Below are 15,617 nucleotides of genomic sequence, written 5' to 3'. Positions count from 1 at the left end.
GGGCAGATGAGGAAGTACAGCTCAGGAGCAGGGTCTTTGAGCCTCTCAAATAGCAATAAACGACTTAGCGTAAGTAAATCAGGCCACAGGGTGCCTGGAGGAGTGTCTCTGTGATGGTTTTCTTTGTTTTTGCAGGGCTAATCTCATAAACGTTGCACTAGGCCCAATGCTGTGCATTTTTAGGCTGTTAATCATAGTTTTCTATATGCTTGCTTCATTAAAGCTAATATTTTTACACTCCCTTTAAGATGGCATTCAGATTGAATTGAGCAGCAACCCTGGTATCAAGTGCTGCATTAAATAAACAACTAGGAAAAGTTATAAAATATTGAAAAAAAGTGATTGGCCGTACATAATAAGTTGAAGAAAAGCACAATATTAATGCAAGAAGAACAGATAATTTTTGTAGTCCTGAGAAGATCAGTAATCCACAGATAAATTAAAAAATTAGTTAATATCATTTGGAGATTTCTTTTTTAAATTTTTTGTGCCAGTCCTGGGGCTTGAACTCAGGGTCTGTGCACTGTCCTTGAACTTTCACAAGGCTAGCTCTCTACACATGAGCCACATCACCACTTCCAGCTTTTTCTGTGTATGTGGTATTGAGGAATCAAACGCAAGGCTTCGTGCATGCTAGGTGAGCACTCTGCCACTGGGCCGCACTCCAGCCAAGATTTAGTATTTCTGACTCTCCTATCAAGTACTCATTGAACAGAAAAAGGAACTTCAGTGTCATTCCAAATGTAGCTATGTATATGCACACACGTGCTACAGCTCAGTCTTTGTTTCTTATCTTTCTTCTTTCCCTTCATACTTTCTCTCCTTTCTCCCTTTCTTCTCACCTATCTAATCTAGCTATTCCTATATAGAAAACAATAAAAACAATAGATCAAAAGTTGCTTCTCTACTTTATTTCATTGTCTTTTCAAAAGGTTTGTGAGTAAACCAGCTATAGGAAAAACATTGAGTTCCTGACTGTTGAAGGCTGTGTGAAAATCTGTAATTATACGGTCTATAAATGGCGGTGCAAATTTCAAGCTGCCCTTTCTCTGTATGTCTTCCCCCCTCCTATCAATTTGTTGGCACCATTCCAATCATAGTCAGTTATAAATTGCTCCATGAGGAAAACTGTCTTCTGTTCTCTAGCCTTCACAGTGATTATTCCGATTCTTTGGAATGATCCTCCTTACCATTCAGCTCCCTTTTACTAGACCTCACTCAGCTTTCCCATTCTCAATGTGGCTTGTCTTCTCCATAAATTGAAACCCCTGTTTCCCTCTACCCACAGCCTCAATGTTCTGTATACACTACTTTACTCTCCGTATTCTTTGTTTATGGATAATATACCAGAAAGTTTATATAGTTGTTTCTTCACTTTCGACTAGAATATAGGCTTCACAAAGTCAGACTATCATCAGTAGGTCACAACACATTTTAAATAGGTACAAGTTTCCCAAATAATGTCTGCATATTCCACAGATAGCTCATGGTAAGCCTGTCCTCTAGAATAGGCCTGTTAGGTATCTTTTTCTTACCACTACCTCTTCATCTCCACTGTCAGCAACTCCAAATTAAGAGCTCATGGTTTATCCTTTTCTTGGTAACCAAAAAGTGTCATTCTTGGCTGCCACAATTTATTTCTCCCCTACCACTGCCACCGGCAATGTTTTCTAAAAATGTAGATGTTTTGCCATTGTTTTGCTTGTCTGTATTCATGGTTCCTAATACATTTAAAAAGATGGACAGATGGCCTCATGATGTATAGGCTTACTAAATCCCTGCTTTCTCTTTTCTACCACACCTGACCACTTGCTTAGGGTCCTAGTAACTGGTTATCTCTTTTCCTTTCGTAATTTTCTCTGGTTTTGATCTGGAAATAGCTTTTTCTTTTCACTTGTCTGCTCCCTCTTCTTTCTTTAATGGATCAAAGTTTGTTTAAACATATTTGAATTGCTAATTAAAATGAAATGGAAGCAAAAGTAGTTTATGTTCCACTTCCTTGCTCCCCACAACCTAAAAATGTATCTTTTTAGTTGTAATTTCCAGTTTAGTCATCTTTATCCCCAAATGCATTGTAAAAATTCCACTGGAGCAAGGGATGTCTTTCCACTTTATATCCCATGTGAGATCTTAGCAGTATCTAGTGTCTTACTGGATAAATGTTTAGTAAATTTTGTTGTAGACTGACAGAGATGCTTGTACTTGTGTGTTCTTCTTTTAAAAGATAGTTCTACTGAGTTGTGAGAATCCATAAAAAAATTAGATTTCTAGCAATTAACTTCAGTGGAAACACAGCAGAACTGTTGGGTCAGCTACAATTGGTTGTAATTGTGTAAATCCTGTGATTTGATCTTAGTGGTTTAGACTGGAGGCAGACTAGTTACTAAAGAAATTCTTTTCTGATACTTTAAGGGGCAGAAGAAATCCAAAGTAAGCTTAAATTTTTAATAATTAGAGAGCAGGTATAGCTCAACCATTTCTGGTTCCTGGAAATGAAATGAAATGAAATGAAATGACATGAAATTGATGGCCAAGCTCACTTTCTCTTGGAGAAATAGGAATGTATGTGGATGAATAGAGAAAGGAACGAAAGAAGGAAGGAAGGAAGGAAGGAAGGAAGGAAGGAAGGAAGGAAGGAAGGAAGGAAGGAAGGGGAGAGAGGTAGGGAGAGAAGGACAGATGCATTATACAAAAAATATTCAAGTCAAGAGGTGGAGGCTCACGACTGTAACCTTAGCAATTTAGGAGGCTGAGATGTAAGCACTGTGGTTCAAAGCTGACCTAGACAGGGAAGTCTGCAAGACCCTTACTTCCCATTAGTCACCACAAAGCTTGAAATGTAAGAGCCAAAGCCCTGAGTTGAAGTCCCAGAATCTCCACAAATAAATGTGTGTTTTGTAACTCCTATCATAGATATTCTGAAAATTAAGTAGAGTGGAAAAAAGTAAAGATTAAAAGTGTAAGAGTAGGTCCCTTAGTCTAGCTGTCCTCAAAATTCTTCTTCCTTCTGGCTTGTCATCCCTGAGAGTCAGAACACAAAGACTCCAGGAATCACCCCAGGAAGTCTTGGAGTTGGGGATACATCCACAACTTATTCCCTGAGAGAGAAAATTTGCATGAAATCTGTTTTACAATATCACCATCTATGCTTGCTTGTCAAAACAGAACCCATGAAAAAAGGGAGATTAAAAACTCAGATGTTTGTTTACATAATCAGGAAAATAAAAAGATCACTGAGGAAAATAGGTGATAGAATTAGCATAACCATCCTAACCAGTTTTATCCTAACCAGCTAGAGAAAATAATCTCAGATACTGAGTCAGCCAGCAGAGAGAGGGAAGGAGATGGGGGGGGGAGGAAGAGAAGGAGAAGGAGGGGGAGAGGAGAGGGAGGAGGAGAAGGAAGGGGGAAAGGGAGAGGAAGAAGAAGTGTGAAGAGAAGTGATCTGGACACTCTTTTGTACTCTTCACAGTGGGATGCTTCCATTACACTCATGTTGACTGGAACAGTGTATCTGTCACACACACACACACACACACACACACACACACACACACACACACACCTTCATATATATTGAGGTCTGAGGCTTCAACAGAATAGCACATGTTGACTTTCACATAAATGAGCCCCTTTGCTAAGAATCAGTACCTCTTCGTGGAGAAGTATTGGGGGGGATTGGCTAACAGGGTCACAAGCACCCATAATCCTGGATATGATGGTCTCCTGCAGTAGTGTGTGTCTTTTAGGCAAATGAAGTTCAGGAGCTTGAAATGAAAATGTTCCTGAAAATATGTCCCAGTACAAGTATTGGTATTTTATACACTATTATGGGTATGATGAGGCCATATGAGCTCACACGTTCAGAAGGAAGATGGATGGAATATGTTCCTTAACACATATACTCCCTGGCATTACAACACACAGCATAGTGGCATCCCCTCCCCTGGCAAAAGATTAGCATCAGGTGCCTGGGGACAGAGGCAATTGACAGGAGGCCTTGGCACAGGGTATGACTGGTATTTGTAGCCATAGTAGAGATAGTGTGGGAAAGTGAACCCTGGGGGTTGTGATAGAAAGGAGAACCATCTTACACAAATTTGTGCTAAGGGATTATTTTTTTATCTTTACCATTATAGTGTGTCCTGCCTCAAAGGTGTTGCTAATGATTAAGAAGCACAAGGTACATGCGGCTGCCAGGTGAGTATCAGATGCTGAGTGAAGACCACTCATCACACTTTTTCTGATCCTTGCACTTGCTCTTCTGAAGGCTGAAGGATTTTCCTCCCCAGGTGTGCCCCCAGCTGCCCTGGGGGATAACAGGAACATAAGGGATTATGGGAATGGAGTCATTTCCTCACCAGGTATTTCCTGTATTTTGAGCAAGATCATGGAAGGCAACTCTATGAAAAATGTCTCTTGACACAAAGATAGTGTACAAATATTTGGTGTACCCACAGGATCCCCAGGTACTAGAGTAGAACATGAAGCATATATCTATTTATTTGTCCTGGTGGTGATTCTATGGATGTGAGGATACCTCTTTCTTGCTTGTTGCCTAGGTGCACTGATGGTTCCTGGGTGGAGTTATAGGAAGTGTACCATCCTATGGATGTAAGATTAAACCAAGGTACCATGATGGAAAATGGAACTGTGAAAGTTTGTTTGCCATAATGGTGGCTCCCCTAAGGCATGAAGTTTTCTGCTGCCCAGCTTAAGCACACTGGTAGATAGAAGAAAGTGTAGGGCTTACAAACATTGGCACCTCATGTTACCTGTTATGTCCTAGGCAGATGATTCTGGTATGAGAAGTGTTTGCTAACATATGAGTGGTGCTGGATATTTCAACCACAAAGGATGTGATCTTATCTCTGAGCCCTGGTGCCATGGTGGATGGAGGTTGAAAATAATGATGTCTTCTAACATACACTTCCTGGAGATAGCTTAGCTCTTCTATGTGAGGGAGCTTTTCTCACAATTATGCCCCAGGTGCTCTAATGCATAGCTTGTACACACGATGCTATCTATACACTAGGGTTTGATATCATTCCATCTTATGGTATAGAATGTTTTCCAAGAAGATACCCAGAGAGCAGTTGCCACATGTATTATATCCCAACACAGGAACAGTGTTGATGTTTACGCTGCAAGGGTGATTATCCTTGTGATAGCACCAAATCAGGTCTCAGTGCCATGATGGAGAGTGAAACCAGACATATGACCACAAGCACATGTTTCTTGGAAATGGTGGTGGTTCTTGTAAAGGCTGAAGGTATTTTCTGCTTTGCTTTCTCCTAGATACACTGATAGTAGAAGAACTACAGCCAAGGTGTGATCCCTTCGCAAGACACCATCTATGTTTTGAGAAGGTCCCTGGAATGTAGGTAGTGGCAGAAGTATCTCCAATATAGGGTTGTTGCTGGCCACTTCTTTTGGGACTCATGAGATGCTACATGGGTTCCAGATGATCTGACCAAAAGGAGAAACAGGAGTGATACTGGAAGTCGCCCTCTCCATGCAGCTCTGAAAAGATCAGCTGGGTACTAGAATGGACTCTAGTTTGGACAGGCCAAGCCCATATTCTTCCAGGGGGCAGGATGTAGCGGTGTCAAGCAATGACCCTACTGTTCGCAGAACTGGTCATCCCGATGGCAAGTTCCAAGCCAGAAGTTGTGCCAGACACCAAGGTTCTTAATCAGAGGCAGGCTGGTGTTTCCTGGAGTGTCAGAAGTAGACCCGATAATGTCAGTTCCTCAAGTCCTACTTGAATTATGGTGCCACTGAATGGTTAGGTTATATGAGAGGATAAGCCAGTAGCTGCTACTGGGATTCCTAGGCTTCCCCAGAAAACAAATACAGGTTTCCACCCATTCAACATTCAACCCATTATTTCTGAGGAAATAATGCCACTGGGAATCTGGTTCCCAGAAGGAGGAGTGATATAAAAAAAATGGGATGTAGATGTCCTTGAGGATAAGTGGAGATTGTAAGATGACAAATTTGATGGTGGTGCTATATCCATAGCTTTGAAGTGAGTAACCAGCTTGGATAATGACATTGCAGAGGCTCTGCCTTCTAGAATGGAGGTGACTATAGGATCATTGATGGGAAGAACCACAAGAGAAAGGGGCACTGGGGAGATAGGATCTCTGGTGATGCCAGTCAAGGGTGTCTGATGTGGACCAAAGAGTAGTTTCTGGGTAATGAGATGTTCAAGATTAGTAGTGGAAATGAATGCCAAGTGTCCCTGGGCTGGTGGGGATTAACCCATTTGGAGGATGTCTCTCCTACATGTTACAATGGACCTGGGAAAATGGAGCAGAGTTCATCTTTGAGCTTGTTTTGGGGGAATTGAAAGATAACGCTGTTAGAAGGTGGAAGTAGCGTCCATGTCAATGTCTTTGGGATCTAATGTTGGCTGCTGGGTTAGATATACAGTCTTACTGGCTGTTACAGGAGGCTTGCCCATGTTAACAGAACTCTCTTACGTAAGATACTATGAAAGAAGCGGAGAAATGAGAAAGGAGGGGGAATCTAGGCACATGGGTGTCGGGAAAATTCCCTTCTGGCAGACAAGGACTAAAAATAGAAAGGTTAAAGGATAGGAAGTGTAGCAATTTAGGGGGTGGTGAAAAAGGGAGGTGGCTGTAGCTATTATTGAATGAGTCTGGTCAGTCTCATGTATAATGTCAAATTGATTCCGGATCTAAAGGGAGGAAGAAGGGTAGCCAGGGAATCAGAAGGCTATTGTGAATATTATTCCCTCATCAGTCTTTGGTGGTGGAGAGACAGAGGTACAGACACAACCAGCAACCTGGTCTGCTCAATTTCTGGTGGCAGAAATAGCTGGGATGCTGAAAGCATGAGTGAGCAGGAGTAAAGAATCAGTAGACCCTGCTGTACTTGGGGAAAATGGGGAATGTGATTGCTATTAACCTCCCTTCAGTGCTCCTGTTGTCTGAGGAGCAGCGATAGGCTGGGACAGTGAGAGCTCCATGGGTGACAGGTTCCTGTGACATAGCCAAAGGCTTTTCCCCCGGTACCACTTCTGTGACCCTTGGAAGACTGAAGAGCTAGGCAGATGATCTTCATCTAGCACTTCGTTGGTGAATCTCCCCAGCAGGATGGAGTACTCTGGGGGTATGGCAGGGAACACTGCTACATCTGGATAAGGTTGTTCACAGATCACACACTTCTAGAATGGATGTGGGAAATGGGGAGAATGTGACTCTTGGAGTTAAAGCTCACAGAAGACACATGAGCCTTTAACTTGTGCTCTAATTCTTTATGATGAATATTTCTCTTCTGCCCGCCAAAATTTCCGCCCAAGGAAGTTAGGTATCTTTTAGGCTGTAGGGACTTAGGTGATATGATTCCTCATTGCTTGGAGGAGCTTTTGCTGTACTGTCTTTGTCTTCTGTCTCCTTGTAACACCTCCTCCTCCTCCTCCTTCCTCTCCTCCAACCCTTCCTCCTCCTCCTCCTCCTCCTCTTTCTCCTCCTCCTCCACATCTTCCCTTAATGCCACCTTGATCCTTCATTTCTGTTTCTTTTGGTCAAAAGGGAAAACTGTAAGAGGAAGTCATAGACTTCTCAACTTGGACTACCTGCTTAGATGGTGAGAGCTGGAGAATAGCCTGCACTGGGGAAAGGGAGGTTTAGGATTCTGGGAGATCTTAGCATCTCTGATGTAAACCAAGATCTCAAGGAAGGAACCCTAGAGAGGAGTTTGTACTTGCTAGATATGGTACTACCTCTTAGGCAAAGGCACATGACGGGCTTCCCTGTTAAATAGTAGACACTGGAACAACTAGGTGATTCCAGCCAAGAACAGGAGCATTGAGTACTAGGGGAAGGGGAGGAAAATGTATGTATATAGGTGGTGACAAATGTGGGGACCAAGAACAATGCTTCTTAAGAAAATTATCCATTTAGAACAGATTTTGCAGGGATGATCCAAAGAATAGATGAAAGAATGACCTCACCTGATCAATACAAATGGTCCATAGAGCTAGCAGGCACTGTCTAGCTTTGCCCTGGTGACCCACTATAAAATGTGACAGGAAAAATGGATACTAGAGAGGCTAGAAAGCCAGGTGAGGGTGATACTAGAAGGCTCCACAGGACAAAGGGTAAGTAAGGCCCAGACTCTCAAGTTCCTAGGGACTTCACCTGCTTCTTAATGAAGTATGGTACCAAAAGAAACTATATAGATATAACTGGGGACTGGGAGACTAGATCCAGGACAGCTGCTCATTGCTGGGCAGCAGCTGGATTCTCAAGGTACTGGGGCCTTCACTTGCCTCTTCAGGAGTATGGAACCAAAAGAAAGCATGTGGGTACTGCTGGGACTGGCAGACTGGATCTAATAGAGCTGCTCATTTCTGGGCAGCGGCTGGACTCTCAAGGTTCTGGGGCTGTTGCCTACCTCCTAACGAGGTATGGTACCAGAAGAAGAAAGCATGTGTGGCTACTGTTGGGGAGGAGGGACTGGAACCAACAGAACTGCTCATTTATGGGCATCAGATTGGACTGTCGAGGTCCCTGGGACTGTATCTGCCTCATAAGGAGGTATGGTTCTGTTGGGGATTAGGGGACTGGAACCAACAGAACTGCTCATTTCTGGGCATCAGATGGACTCTCAGGGTCCTTTGGCTTTCACCTGCATGTTAAGGAGTTATGGTGCCGAAAGAAAGTACATGGCTACTACTGGGAACTGCGGGACTTGATCTAGTAGAGGTGCTCATTTCTGGCCAGTAGCTCGGCGCCCTGAGATCGTGGTGCTTTCACCTGCTTCTTAAAGGAGCATGGAACCAAAAGAAAGCATGTGGGTATTGCACAGGATTGGCAGACTGGATCTAATAGAGATCCACATTCCTGGGCAGCGGCTGGACTCGCAAGGTCCCGGGGCCTTCACCTGCCTCCTACGAGGTATGGTACCAGAAAAAGAAAGCATGTGTGGCTACTGATGGGGAGGAGGGACTAGAACGAATAGAACTGCTCATTTCCGGGCATCAGATTGGACTGTTGAGGTCCTTGGGCCTTTACCTGCCTCATAAGGGGGTATGGTACCAAAAGAAAGCACGTGGTTACTAATGGGGACTGGGGGACTGGATCTCCCAGGCAGCAGCTGGACTCTCAATGTCCTGGGGTCTTTGCCTGCTTACTAAGGAGGTATGAATCCAAAAGAAAGTATGTGGCTACTGCTGGAGACTGGCAGACAGGATCTAATAGAGTTCCACATTCCTGGGCAGCAGCTGGAATCTCAGGGTCCTGGGGCCTTCACCTGCCTCATAAGGAGGTGTGGCACCAAAAGAAAGCACATGGCTACTGCTAGGGACTGGGCCTAATAGAGCTGCTCATTCCTGGACAGCAGCTGGACTCTCAGTGTCTTGGGGACATCACCTGCCTGTTGAAGTATGAAACCACAGGAAAGAATGCATGGCTGCTATGGGGACTGGGGGATTTATCTAATAGAGATGCTCATTCCTGGGCATCATCGTGGACTGTCAAGGTCCCGGGCCTTCACTGCCACATAAGAAGTTATGCTACCAAGAGAAAACATGTGGCTACTATGGGGACTGGGGGACCTTATCTAATAGTTTAGATGCTTATTCCCGGGCAGGACCATCAAGGTCCTGGGGCCTTCACCTGCCTCATAATTAGGTATGCCACCAAGAGAAAGCATGTGGCTACTATTGGGGACTGGGGGACTTTATCTAATGGAGATGCTATTCCTGGGCATCAATGTGGACTGTCAAGGTCCCGGGGGCCTCCACCTGCCTCATAACGAAGTATGGTACCAGAAGAAGAAAGTATGTGTGGCTACTGTTGGGGAGGAGGGACTAGAACGAATAGAACTGCTCATTTCCGGGCATCAGATTGGACTGTCCAGGTCCCTGGGCCTTCACCTGCCTCATAAGGGGGTATGGTACCAAAAGAAAGCACGTGGTTACTAATGGGGACTGGGGGACTGTACCTCCCAGGCAGTAGCTAGACTCTCAATGCCCTGGGGTCTTTGCCTGCTTACTAAGGAGGTATGAATCCAAAAGAAAGTATGTGGCTACTGCTGGAGACTGGCAGACAGGATCTAATAGAGTTCCACATTCCTGGGCAGCAGCTGGAATCTCAGGGTCCTGGGGCCTTCACCTGCCTCATAAGGAGGTGTGGCACCAAAAGAAAGCACATGGCTACTGCTAGGGACTGGGCCTAATAGAGCTGCTCATTCCTGGACAGCAGCTGGACTCTCAGTGTCTTGGGGACATCACCTGCCTGTTGAAGTATGAAACCACAGGAAAGAATGCATGGCTGCTATGGGGACTGGGGGATTTATCTAATAGAGATGCTCATTCCTGGGCATCATCGTGGACTGTCAAGGTCCTGGGGACTGTGCCTGCTTTTTAGCACAGTATGATACCAAAAGAAACTAAGTGGATATTACTGCAATAGAGCTCCTCATTTGTGGGCACTGGCTCTGATGTTCCTCACTGCCTGGCATGGGTTGCTAGATTGGGCACCCAAGATTGGGCATCAGTGATAGGGCACCCAGTGTTCGCATGTCTCTCTCAATGCTTTTCTTTGAAGACATGGGGATTCAGCATGTGAAAGGCCAGTACTGGGACAATCAGTTCTCTCTAGGCCACTCCAGGGACCTTTCCATTAACTCATTAGAGGCTTAAGCAAGGGACCCTTCATGGCCTCGCTGATAGTACCTGCCTATGGTATGATTTCTTATAACTTGCTATGATCTTCCACATTCATTCCTGGAACCTATTTACTTTTTTCTCTTTTATGCATTTAGTTAAACAGCATTTTAAACTCAACATCATCAGTTAACCCAGATACAAATGTTCGTGGTCCTGTAGGAAACCAGAGCTCATGCTCTGGAATCTGGTCTTTTATCATATACTCACTGTACATTACTATTTTTTGGTAGATCACTGTTGCACAAATAATGAACACTTCCTAAGAAATAAGACAAATCATAGATTGACGAAGGTCCACATTAGAGTCCTGTCCCTTCTGAAGATGGAGGCTACCAATACATTTCCTTCCCAAATTGTATCCCTTTCTCCTAGTTATCAGCACATATTAATTGTACAGAGGGATTTTTGTTTTTGCAGCTGAGATTTCTCTGTGGTTTAGTTTGAAGGTTTCAGTATCTAAAGGTTATATTCTAGATTGCATTGAGACTATGCTGAATCAAATTCATCAGTGCATTCTTCAATATACATTAAGAAGTCATAAGACTGCCAATTGTGTCAATTTACGATTTAACAGTACTAATATATTGCAGTAAAATAACGTCTGTTATTTAGTCACTGTAGCATACCAGCTGAGGCAACGCTTTTGTCACATTGATGCGACTTTAAATGTTGCTCTGCCCAATACTCTGAAAGGTTTTTTGTTGTTGTTGGAGGGAGGGAGATAGGGTAGAGAGGAGATGTAGACATGAGAAGTGTTAATTTTCCTAGGAGCTAGAAGCCCCGGCATGACAAGAACAATTTTTAAATTGTGGTCACCTGGTGCATGACTTTCATCTACTCTGAGTCTTTTGTTTTGTGGCTCCCTTCATTGGAGTTTTTCTCCTCATATGAGTGACATAAACACAAAATAACTGAAGTTTCAGAACCAAGAATGATAGAGAACAGTAAAAGTATGTTATATTTTGCAGTTTATACCGCCTATTTGACATAACTTGGGGCATATTTCATGTGTTGAAAAATAGTTTTCAGTCCTTTGCTTATAGGATTGATTCACAGGTATTTTTTTTACAAAGTAAGAACAAGTTCGGACTTTGAATCGCAAGGAACTTTGATACTGGTAAGACACAGTTTTGCTCAGATCCAACTTCTTTTACAAATGGAAGTATCAGCCTCTCTAAGCTTTCCCAAAACAGAAATGGTATGCAGTGAGAATATTTAACCATAATTCCTTGATATCATTTCAGAATGTTTTCAGTAAGAAATGAGATTTCTTTGAACAGCAATAAAGTGGCACAAACTATTTCCTATCAAAACTCTGAAAAGGTTGATCAGGTATCAGATTTAGTTGAAAAGAGTTGTCATTTTATTTCTATTAACTAAATCCATTAAAAATTTGATAAATATTTGGGATTTGGGGGTTTCTGGACAATGGAGTTTGAACAATACTATTACAGAAAAAATCTATCTCTTGATTTTTATAGTCATAGGAATACATTAATAGGATGCTTTTTGGAGATATAGAAATTTCATTTATTTTATAAATGATAGATTACATGCATTTACTTTGAGGTAATTTGCCTTTGTAGAAGAAAATAGGTTGACCTAAAATTTATCAAGGCAAAGTACTATGCAAGATTTATTCATTAGTTGGACATGATGACCAGGCATGGTGATGTGCACCTGTGATTTCAGCTATGTGGGAAGTATAAATAGGAGGACCACAGTCTAGGCTACTGTGGCCAAAAGTGTGGCTTAAGGTAGAGCGTCTGCGTTAACAAGGCCAAGGCCCCAAGTTCAAACCCAAATCACCAAAAAAGTTAGAAAAGATGATTTACTAATGGCAATTTATAATTGCTAGGTGAGATTGCTTTTCATTGGATAGTTGTTTTCAGAAGCTACTATCAAATTCTAACATCCTTCCTGTGCCTCTGAGTGCTGGGATTTTAGGAGCTACTGTGCCCAAATGGTTAGATAAATTTTAATGCACCAGTCTCTTATCATATCAAATGAACCTGCTCATGGCCAACCCTGGATAAGAGTTTGGTAGTTACTGTGAATCACAAGAGCCCAATTTATGCTTGAAGCTGTTTGCTCCCCGTTTTCTTGCCTTAACCATCCAATACTCATAAGTCATATGATTATGGGGGCATGATATACTGGAATGACATATGGAGATTACTAAATAGAGATAGGTGGCTGGTCTTTTAACTGCTCCATCCAGGTTAGCACAGATTGCCACTCTAAACAAATGGTGTGTGTATTTACAACAGCACAGTGTCTAATAGCTTCTTGGGTTCTGGACTGTGGAGAACATTGGGCATTGTTACCACCCAGATGTTGACCCTCATGCAAGAAGGGTGGTCTCCACACTAAAAATGGATGATGACATTCAGACAGGCCCAGGAAGGGGAAGCTGAATTTCTGGACTTCTGCTTTAGTAACCACTACTGCTGCCATCTGGTTTGAGACCAGGAGAAATCAGAACAGGTAGTGCATAGACCCTGTAGATAATTGATGACTAGAAGTGACAAATGAATCCAGGACCACTGAGAATTGGGACTATCCATAAATACACATTTATTATGGATTACATAATTACAGTTGAGCAACGTTCTTCTTTCTGCCCTTAGGGGAGGTCTGTACAAGCAAAATATTTAAGCTGTCACTGTCAAAGGTCCCTAAGAGCTAAATGGGGTAGATATCTGTGCCAAGCACATAATCTTTGCCCTGTAAGGCAAATCCACCCTGATCATATGGACTGAAATCCTTAAAAAATCTGTGGTACATTTAAATGCCCTTAAGCCTGACATTCCTATTTGTTAATGTGTGCATGAGCCCTTACCTAATACCAAAGCCAGGTTCTTCATGAGAAACTACCAATAATTCATACATGGAAAGCAAGTGTCTTCTGTATACTGCAAGCATTCAACCCAGGGGTAGCTCCAGTGGTTTCTCCCTGGCTCCTCTCCCCACCCCCCAGAAAAGTTGGTTATTTCATGCTGTCTTATCTGGATTCCAAGTTGTTCCTGCTGTATTCTGTTCCTGATCCAGGCTTATGCCCTATGGACATGCCTTGGCATGTCACATGGTCCAGTGTGCCATTTTGCTCATAGTTCCAGGGTGCACTCATGGGACTCATTCTGCTGACCAACTTTTGCAATATAGTCTACTATCCTATATGAACTCTGAGTTACTATAAACATATCTGAGATGACAACATAATATGTCTTCTTGAGTAATGTTAAATTTGTGAGACTTAGGTAAATATTTTCTATCAGTAATTCTTTCCTATTACCATCCTTGTATTTTACCTGTAACTTTTGTAGTTGTTGAAACAAAAATACATGTGTATTCCTGATGTTATACACCTCATGCTGCATGTGCAAACCCAAAATCAATGCTTTGTCTGATCCTATTCAGAAGAGACCTGAGAAATAAATTATCCCTGTATAATTGTTCTCTGACTCTTGGTGCATGTGCCTTTACTGATGCCTAGAACTTTGCTTACAGGCAACATATCACATCTGCCAGACTTCCTCATGAGCTGAGGGTGTATAGTATAAGGGGTGGGGCTGTGTGTTCTGTGCCACCTGATTATAGGGGACTACAGCTTATGTTTTCTACATGAAATGCCCACAGCCAACATGGTTTACAACTGTTTCTGATTGCCCCAGAGTAACTCTAGCTGAATTCTCCTGCATCATTTCCCAGCATAATGTGAACAGAAAAAGCCAGATTTGTGGAGCTTCTGAACCAGATCTTTTCCTTGACACTCTGATATAAAGCTTAAGATGAACCAGAAACATTCTGGTGAGGATTAAATTACTTTTGACCAGTGTATCTGTTTCTTCAGATCCAAATTGTAGGGGAACTATTTGGTTCAAACAGAACCAATGGTTCAATAAATACCTCCCAAATAAATGGAACTTTTTGCAAATACAGAACTGCCTGCTGCTTGCTTTTGTGTCATCCGTGCCTGATTGTTGATGACAACATGTGAATTCATGAAGAAACAGTGTAGATGTCTTTGGTCTTTGAGAAAATGGAAACAGAAGCACATGAAATTCCACATCAGCTTTGCAATGTTTTCTAGCTTCTACTTGACACATAATTTATTTGACTAAGAACACAAGTTGACCAGAAGTTCAAAATAGATGGAACTAAATACAACTCTTCTTGAATTCACTTAGCTAACATTCAGGCTGTATGCTGTGAGATATTAAGCTGTACAAGATATTAACAAAGGATGAATAATTTGGAATTATAGCAGACAACACAATTATTGAGAGTACCTCTTTTTTGATATTTACTAATGTCTATATGTTAAGTTCACCTAATCACCCCAACTTCTAAATGTTTCTATACCTCTTAAGATTTGCTCCTTGACATAAATTATGGAGGATCCTTGACACACACACAGATGAGAAAGCTAAATGCCTATGTGCTTATCATATATATTGAAATTAACTCGAAGAAACGGAAACAAAAGGTTTTTTTTTTTTGCTTTTCTGTTTTTAGGAGGGTAAAAGGCACAGAATTGGACAGATTCTAGATATGTTGAAAACAAATTGTACAACTTATGGATGTGGATGGGAAGGAAAAAAAGGGGAGATAGGGAAGGGATAACACTGTCCTAAAAGAAATGTTCTCATTACCTGACATATAATGTAGTACCTCTGTATATAACCTTTATGATAACACTAATCAAAAAGAAGCCTCAAAATATAAAGGATTTGCTCCTTGAGCCAAAGCTAAACAGTGGAAAAGATATCTTCTCAAATAATTGGTTCCGTGGAAAAAATGAGCATTCAAACACAAAAAACTAAACACAGATCCTAGTTTGTCACCATGCACTAGTATCAATTGAAAGTGGATCAAAGGCCTCAATGTCAGACCTGAAACTTTGAAATTA

General features: G+C 42.1%; 1 long non-coding RNA gene across 1 annotated transcript in view; it reads left to right on the top strand.

Moving 5' to 3' along the window:
* Nucleotides 1-14,169, top strand: part of LOC150065007 (uncharacterized) — a 148,815-nt gene extending 134,646 nt beyond the window's left edge. Inside the window, exons 6-7 of the long non-coding RNA XR_016534891.1 lie at nucleotides 4,140-4,200; nucleotides 5,299-14,169. This is a non-coding gene — a long non-coding RNA (uncharacterized LOC150065007). The remainder of the gene's footprint in view (nucleotides 1-4,139; nucleotides 4,201-5,298) is intronic.
* The last annotated feature ends 1,448 nt before the right edge of the window (nucleotides 14,170-15,617 follow it).

This window comes from Megascapheus bottae, chromosome 3 (genome assembly GCF_031878675.1).
Source record: "Megascapheus bottae isolate mThoBot1 chromosome 3, mThoBot2.hap1, whole genome shotgun sequence".
Lineage (NCBI taxonomy): Eukaryota > Metazoa > Chordata > Mammalia > Rodentia > Geomyidae > Megascapheus > Megascapheus bottae.
The sequence above is the reverse complement of the archived record's forward strand: the minus strand, read 5'-3'. Positions and strand labels throughout refer to the sequence as shown.